We start from the raw sequence: 9,085 nt of genomic DNA on the forward strand, positions 1-9,085 counted from the left end.
CTGATTTATTTCAGTTAACTGAGCATTACATTCGCGAGTCATAATTATATTACAACAATTTACGCTTCACTAAGAATAATGGTCAAATTTATAACTGTTAATATTATAAAATAAGATCATCTTTATGATGTATGCAACCTACAAATGTGACCTCTGGAGGATGCAGCCTTCCGTTTGAGAAACGGAAGCACTTGTAATCCAGATTTGTTAATCTGAAAAAGTGTGTATCTGGATCAACACGATTCAGTGGTTTGAAAACAAAAGTAAAATAGATTACCTGATTTCGGATAGCAAAATAAATATGCGATCTAGATAATACTGATCCAGATTAAACTTTTTGAACAACTACACTCTCAGAAAAAAAGGTACAAAAGGTGTCACAAGGGCAGTACCTTTTCAAAAGGTATACTTTTGTACCTTTTAGGTACTAATATGTACACTTTAGTTACTAATATGTACCTTTAAGGTACAAATATGGACTCTTTAGGTACAAAGGTGTGCCTTTTGAAAAGGTACCGCCCCAGTGACAACTTTTGTACCTTTTTTTCTGAGAGTGTAGGTACTGGGATTAAGCATAGTGTGAAAAGCCCTCATCTCTCTAACAAGCTTATATGTGATTGAAAACAACATATACAAAAATATAATACGAGCTATAGCATCTGTTCCTTCATAACCGGTATAACCGGTACAACTACTGTGACAAGCCTAATGAAGACTGTTCAAAACAAAAATTATTAAAGTAAGAAAACTAAAGTGAAAGTACTTACTCGTGACAAACTTTTTTTGACTCTGATTTCTGCAGCTTCAGCAGGGTTTTTTTTAAATTTGCAAAAGATTTGCTCATAAGGAGGCAAGTCGTAGTTAGTTGTGGTAAGGCACACATACCAGTCCCCATCCATCAGTACTGTAATTATCCACAGGTTTGCTACAGAGAATGCTTTAATAAATGACATTAAAATAATAATGCACTTGTATGTTTTTCCTGTTCCATTTCTGCAGAGAATACTCCTTATGTGCTTATCAATAATCATCACTAAAATGAAAAGTGAGATGGCAGGACATGTCATGTAAACTGCGCAGACATGAATATTTTCCTTAGGGTCACAAGGACATTTAAAATCCATTTTAAACACATACTGGAAAATAATCCAAAACAAAAAGGCAACAAATGCACTGCCAGCTGGTTCAAAAAGTTTCTTCAGGTAATCTGTGGTCAATTGAGGTTCCATTGTAAGTAGAAATGGTCCTTCAAGAACACAAAGACACAACAACTGAAAAAAAAAAGCACTCTCTGAAAAAGCAAGTATCAAGGAAGGAATGAACTCTTTATATCATCCTGAAAGATGAAAGAAGTAAAGAATTGGTCACATGATGAAAACACCTCCCCTTTCACAGCTGTTTTGGGAGTGAGCTGCTGAATAGTTTATCAGTGATTACATTTAGTTATTGCATCTGATACTTACTGCGTCGTTGAAAAGCTCATACAAAAGTTCATACAGAGATTTTTCTCTCAATAATTTTATTGTGTAATATTAAATGGTATGTTTAAGTTAATTAACAAACAGTTTAAAAAAAAAATACTGTATGCACTGCTTACAGACACAAGACTGGCAATGATTTATGCAACAGATGCTCTTAACAAAACAGATAAATATTAACGAATAGGGAAATGCAAATACCGATCTTTTAGTGCGGACCAACAATAATTAAATTATGTTAAATTATACAAGTACAGTTATAATTTATTCAATTTTATATATTTTTTGACACAGCACTGAATTATAAGAGTAGCTAGCTAGTGTTGCATTAGAACATATTTGCATAAGACTAAACAACAATGGAAAAAAATAATATAATATAATATAAACAATTAATCAGTGAATGAATCAATGAAATGAGTATATACTGTAAATGCTTTAAATGATTATTATAAATTATTATATGACTAAATGGAATAATACAATTTTTAAATAATAAATGATTATGAATGAATGGATGAATAAATGAATGAATATGAAAGAAAGGAAAACGCAATACAAATGCATGGTTGCTCTCTTTAAGTAACACACACACACACACACACACACACACAAAGGTTGCTACCAAGAATCCTTAGATTTCTACAGTTTACTGAAGACAGATTTATCCACACTTCCAAAGACCATAGAAAATGAGTAGAAAGAGCCAGCCTCAAGCTAACTTAGAAACACAGTGTTTGTGGAAACATGTGCTGCGTTATTGACCTTTGAGACCCTACAGGCAATCATCTTCATCATGTCTCATTCAGCTATGAGAACAGAAAAATAAGAACAAAATATCAAACTCTACACAATTAGTTTCCTTTGATTGCATGATTGAATGAATGAATTACAAACAAAAAAAGATGTATATTTACTTTGGCATAAATGAATAAACACTGTTACTGCATTCCTGACATACAGTGCCCTCTACTAATATTGTCACCCTTGGTAAATATGAGCAAAGGCGGCTGTGAAAATAAATCTGCGTTGTTTATCCTTTTGATCTTTCATTCAAAAAATTCACAAAATTCTAACCTATCATTGAAGTAAAACAATTGAAAGTGGGGGGAAAATCTCACTGTGAAATAAATACTTTCTCTAGTTCATGTTGGCCACAAATATTGGCACCCAATTATTGCAACATCCTTTTCCCAAGATAACAGTTCTGAGTTTTCTCCTATAATGCCTGAAGAGTTTGGAGAACACCTGACAAGAGATCAGAGACCATTCCTTCATCCAGAATCTCTCCAGATCCTTCAGAATACCAGCTCCATGTTGCTGCTTCTTCTCCTCAGTTCACCACACTCATTGTCTATAGGGTTCAGGTCAGGGAACCGAGACAGCCATGGCAGAAGTTTAATTTTGTGCTCAGTTACCCATTTTTGTGTTAATTTGGATGTTTGTTTTGGATTATTGTCCTGATGGAAGATCCAACCACGGCCCATTATCAGATTTCTAACAGAGGCAGTTTAGATTTTTTTATCTGTTGGTATTTGATAGAATCCATGATGCCATGCATCTGAACAAGATGTCCAGGACCTCCAGCAGAAAAACAGGCCCACAACATTAAAGATCCAGCAGTATATTTAACAGTGGACATGGGGTACTTCATCTGACCGTAGAAGCCAGTGCCATTTGAAGTTCCAGTTGTGTCTGACAACTGGATATGCAGAAGTTTGTTTTTGGATGAGTGAGGAGAATTTTTATAGACACACGTCCTCTTCCAGGCAGATTTGTAAAAGTTGATTGGAACCTCTTAATTATTGCCCTGATGGTGGAAATGGGGATTTTCAATGCTTTAGCTCTTTTCTTACAGCCACTTTCTATTTTGTGAAGCTCAACATTCTTGTTCTGCACATCAGAACTATATTCTTTGGTTTTGCTCCTTGTGATGGATGATTAAGGGAATTTGGCCTTTGTGTTCCTCATATTTATAATTCTGTGGAACAGGAAGTCATGGCTGGACAATTTCATGCTTGAAAAAAGGTTGTTTTTCCTCTGTTTCTTCCAAATGCTCTGATGATGTAGTGTGTGTGTCCGAAGATCGATCTGGTTGCTCTGTGTTTGCTTGATCAAATGCAGCCTGTGATGAAACCCCCTCCAGCTGTTGCTGTGTTTCTGGAATGACTAGGTTTAAAAAGGATCTGACATCACGTATTTGTTCCTCTCCTCTTTTCTTTGCATTGTCTTTAGCCAGTTTTTTCAACTCCTCTGTTATATAGAGGTCGGTCTCCTCCAGAAAATACTTATTATACTGATATGCAAGTGGTTGCATGCAGTGAGATTGTCTTATAGCTGTGAATGTCCAAACAATACTCACTACGAATAACACATAAATGGCCATCTCCTTAAAAAGAAAATATATGAATTAATTGTGAGATAACAGGCACAAATTAGTTCAGTGAGTACATTTGAATTAATTAAAAGAGCACTTTGATGTCTATCCTTCTATTGTTTAACTTTTTCAAAGTAGTATTAAGTAGCGTAATGCAATACCGTTTAGAGAAAGTAATTAGAACAGTAATCTAATTACGTGGTTGAAGATGTAATTAGTAGCTAGTAATTAATTACTTTTTTAGAGTAACTTACCCAACACTGCTTACAAATAGATAGATATATCATGTGCTTATGTGCTAAGTATAACATTATTTCTATCAAAACACTACCACTAGCTATATTTAATTCTGACTTGATGCTTTTTTTATTACAATGTACACTAGACTTGCCACGGTATCATAATTTTCATAATGCAGCACAGCTGTCCTCATGAAATCAAAATGGAAAATTCATATTTATTTGTAAATACTACTATTTGTGACTTGCTGCGGGGAAAAAAGTAAAATATTGACTTCTTTTCAGATTTTTGTTTATGACTTTTTGCACCTTTAATAAAAAATGTTTAAAATGCATAAATTAATACAGGAAAAAAATGTTGATTTTCTTTGGCTAAGTCAAAAGTAATGCTTCTCCTATATGTTTGACTGAGAACTAGAGCTGTCTCTGGGAAATGCAGAGACATACATTACTTTAAAATATGATTTTAAAATAATCCTGTCCAAAATTTGTGACAGGCAAACAGAAATGCGATGCCCAAGAGATGGAAAGAATAACACTTTTTTTTAAATTGTTAGTTCTCTTGTAAGTTTTTTAAATATTGCTGGCCCACTTTGGCTGAATGTGTTAGATAAAGTGGCCCAGTGGGATTCAGGTAAAGTGGGTCAACTTTAACCTATTATTTACTAAATTACTATCTTACATTTTTTATTTGTTCCTCCTATTCAGTCATGGCCTAATGGTTAGAGTGTTGGACTTGTAACCCAAAGGTCATGGGTTTGAGTTTCGGTACCAGCAGGGATTGTAGGTGGGGAAGCGCTCTTCCACCCTCAAAACCACGACTGAGGTGAGACCCGTAGTAAGGCACCGAAACCCCAAACTGCTCCCCGGTTCATGGTTTGTGTGTGTTCACTGCTGTGTGTGTGCACTTTGATGGGTGAAACGCAGAGCACAAATTCAGAGTGTGGGACACCATACTTGGCCACACATCATATCCTTTCCTTTCTATGGAGCAAATTTTGTGCCAATATTCATCAAACAAATCCAGCATTTTGCAAATAAGCACAACACTGCTTTGCAAAGAAAAACTCGACTTTCAAACAAACGCAAAGTGATTTGCAAATACAAAACTCTATTTGAGAGAATATGCAGAGGTATGGACAAATATATGTACCCACCAATTCACTATCTCAACAAATTAGAATACTTCATAAGACCAATAAAAAAAAACCTTTTTAGTGAATTGTTGGCCTTCTGGAAAGTATGTTCATTTACTGTACATGTACTCAATACTTGGTAGGGGCTCCTTTTGCTTTAATTACTGCCTCAATACTTTTCCACGACATTCTAATTTATTGAGATGCACCTGTATATTAAATAAGCTAAGTAAAAGTTATATAAGAACTTAGGAGACTATAAAAAAAAAAGTACTAAGAAAAAAAAAGCTGACTATAAAATAAGAACTGTAGACGTTTAACACAAACTACACAGGACTACATAAAGTGCATGTGTGCATACTGAGAGAGCAAAAATGTGCAAAATTGTTTGTGCGGAGGTAGATAATAGATTGGGATGTGTGTGAGAGTGGTTCAAATCAGTCCAGTGTGTGAATGAGTTCTTATCCCCACAGTCCTCTGGAGTTGAGGAGTCTGATGGCTTGGGGGAAGAAGCTGTCACGCAATCTGACTGTGAGGGCCCGAATGCTTCTGTTCCTCCTGCCAGATGGCAGGAGGGTGAAAAGTTTAAGAAAGGGGTGTGTGGGGTCGCCCGCAATGCTGATGACTTTACGAGTACAGCGTGTGGTGTAAATGTCTGAGATAAAGGGAAGAGAGACCCCGATGATATTCTCAGCTGTCCTCACTATCCACTGCAGGGTCTTGTGATCTGCGATGGTGCAGTTACCAAACCAGACAGTGATACAGCTGCTCAGGATGCTCTCAATAGTCCCTCTGTAGAAAGTGGTGAGGATGGGGGGTGGGAGATGTGCTTTCCTCAGCCTTTGTAGGAAGCACAGACGCTGCTGTGCTTTCTTTGCTACAGTGTTGGTGTTGAGAGACCAGGTAAGTTTCTCCGCTAGGTGAACACCAAGGAATTTGTTGCTCTTGACGATCTCAACGGGGGAGCCGTCAATCTTCAGTGGGGCGTGGTTTTTCTGTGCCCTCCTAAAGTCAACAACCAACCATCTCTCGAGACCCGAAACACCTGTTTACCTTTTCAGGGAATACAGCAGACCAACATGAGTGGGGAACAGGTGAGTTTCTGTCTTACTATATCTATAATTAACCATTTAGATGTTTTCACAAAGGACTCTACTACAATGTCAGTGAAATTCACAATAAGTGCTGTAAAGTTGTAACATGATTGATTAGTTTAAAAATCAGTAGTGACATGGCTAAACATTTAACTAGGCCAGTGCTTCTCAAAGTCCAGACCCGGAGGGAATTCAATCCGGACCCGCCTCCATTTCGTATTTCAAGAGCACTAATTATATTTCCTACTTTGATAAACGCATGTTAAACTTGTAAATCATTTGTTTCATTTTTTTTTAAATGTCTTTTTGGAGATGGTCCGAAATGAAAGCGAAGGCGAGATATTGAAATTTTTCCTTCATGACATTTGTTGTCATGACATCTAGTGAGCATATGACGTTTGACATAATCGGACGACATTTCACTGCTAATACGAGCAGGAGTGGTTCTAAACCAAAGTAACTGGGGGGGCCAGACAGGGGCCACTTGTGCTTTTAGGGGGCACAGTTTGAAACTACTTTACCTACTTAACCTACTTTAAGTATTATTCATTCAGTCATTTTTCACCATGTCATGCCTTTTTGAGGCGTCTCATGCTTGTCATGTGACACACAGCAGCCACAATACCACTGTATAACTGGCTAATGGTTAATGATATTTATTATTAATGTGACGAAAATTGTTATACGATACTTATAGCCTATTAAATATTGGTTCAAATAAAGGCAATAAGTCAATTTTATTATGAATGAATGAAGCATTTATATAGTGCTTTATTGTGTATTGCTGTACACCCAAAGCGCTTTACAATCATGTGGGGGGTCTCTCCTCAACCACCACCAGTGTGCAGCATCCACTTGGATGATGCGACAGCAGCCACAGGACAACGGTGCCAGTGCGCTCACCACACACCAGCTACAGGCGGAGAGGAGAGAAAGTCATAGAGCCAATCAAGTGGATGGGGATTATTAGGAGGCCATGGTAGACAAGGGCCAGTGGCGGCAATTTGGCCAGGACACCGGGGATACACCCTACTCTTTACGAGAAGTGCTATGGGATTTTTAATGACCACAGAGTGTCAGGACCTCGGTTTAACGTCTCATCCGAAGGACGGAGCTTTTTACAGTATAGTGTCCCCATCACTACACTGCGGCGTTAGGACCCACACAGACCACAGGGTGAGCACCCCCTGCTGGCCTCACTGACACCTCTTCCAGCAGCAACCTAGTTTTCCCAGGAGGTCTCCCATCCAGGTACTGACCAGGCTCAACCCTGCTTAGCTTCAGTGGGCAACCAGTCTTGGGCTGCAGGTTGATATGGCTCTGGCTATTAAGGTTTACTAATACTTGTTAACTCTGGATTCAAGAATTAGCTTTTCATTAGGGCAACTACAAAGGACAATTTAATAGTTCTAATAAACTTTAATTGCAGAAAAACATGAATTCAATAATTAAGAGCGTGCAATATAATGGAATATTATTATTGTTAAATGCATTTTAAGTATTCAAAAATATCATTTGTTTTCGTCCGTTATTTATTAATAAATAATTTATTCCAATTGCCCTAACCCCAGGACTGTGTGGGCCAGATGGGTTGAATTTTAGCACCAGTCCAGCCCTGATGAGGATGTCTCCTCTTCTAGGGCCAGAAAGAAGACCTTCTAATAATAAAACTATTTAAACTAAACTCCTTAAGGGAGCTGTATATGCTCAAAAGTTGTTGCTGCTTCTCGAAACCTGTTTGCTTTGACTTCATATATCTGGTGTTAATGTATTTATTTTTTTTAATGTGTTGTAGCCTGGAATACTTACATTTACATTCACATTTAGTAGACGTGTTTATCCAAAGCGACTTACAAATGAGGACAATAGAAGCAATCAAAACTAACAAAAGAGCAACATATATGCAACAATATGTAAGTACAAATGACAAGTCTCGGTTAGCATAACGCAGTAGACTTAGCAAGGTATATATATATATATATATATATATATACACACACACATACACACACAAAGAAAAACAAGTATGATAGATGCTTTATTTGTCATTTCTATATGTTACATAGAAACGAAATTGTGTTTCACACGTCCACAGCTTACAGTTCAGTGCATTATAAAAACAGATATTTCAGTAAAAATTATTTAGAAATACTAAAACATAAATATTCTAGTAAAATTATTTAAAGTACTCTAAATGTGTTAAAAAATTAACAACAATAAAATGACAAACTCTGATTTAGCAGCCCGATTGCTGTAGGAAGAAAGCTATTTAACAGCCTAGTTGTTCTATCTTTTTCCTGACTGCATAAATGTAAACAATCCATAAAATGGATGTGTGCAGTCCTTCAGGATGCCACCAGCTCTCCGCACACAGTGCTCTGTGTAGATGTCCTGTAGCTGTGGCAATGAGACACCAATAATTTTCTCCGCTGTTCTCACAATCCGGCTGAGATTGTGTCTTTGGGATGAACAATAATGCATCGTTCACTTGCAGAACGCAAGCTTCTAGAGGGCACATAAGTCTGAAGTAATGAATTTAGGTAAAGGGGTGCAGAGCCAGTGGTGGTTTTGTAGGCAAACATTAATGCATACTTAATAATAATTAATATATTAATGAATACTAAGTGTGCATACACATTGTATCTCTGTGTGCTGGAGATTTGATAAAAAACCAACAAAAAAAACCAAAAACAAAATTCCTGTTGTGTTGTAGAAAACGTTGTGGCACCAAGATAGGCTACTATGAAGGGGGCCCTTGGGG

The sequence above is a fragment of the Sinocyclocheilus anshuiensis genome, unplaced genomic scaffold (genome assembly GCF_001515605.1).
Source record: "Sinocyclocheilus anshuiensis isolate Anshui unplaced genomic scaffold, SAMN03320099.WGS_v1.1 scaffold567, whole genome shotgun sequence".
NCBI classification, from domain to species: Eukaryota; Metazoa; Chordata; class Actinopteri; order Cypriniformes; family Cyprinidae; genus Sinocyclocheilus; species Sinocyclocheilus anshuiensis.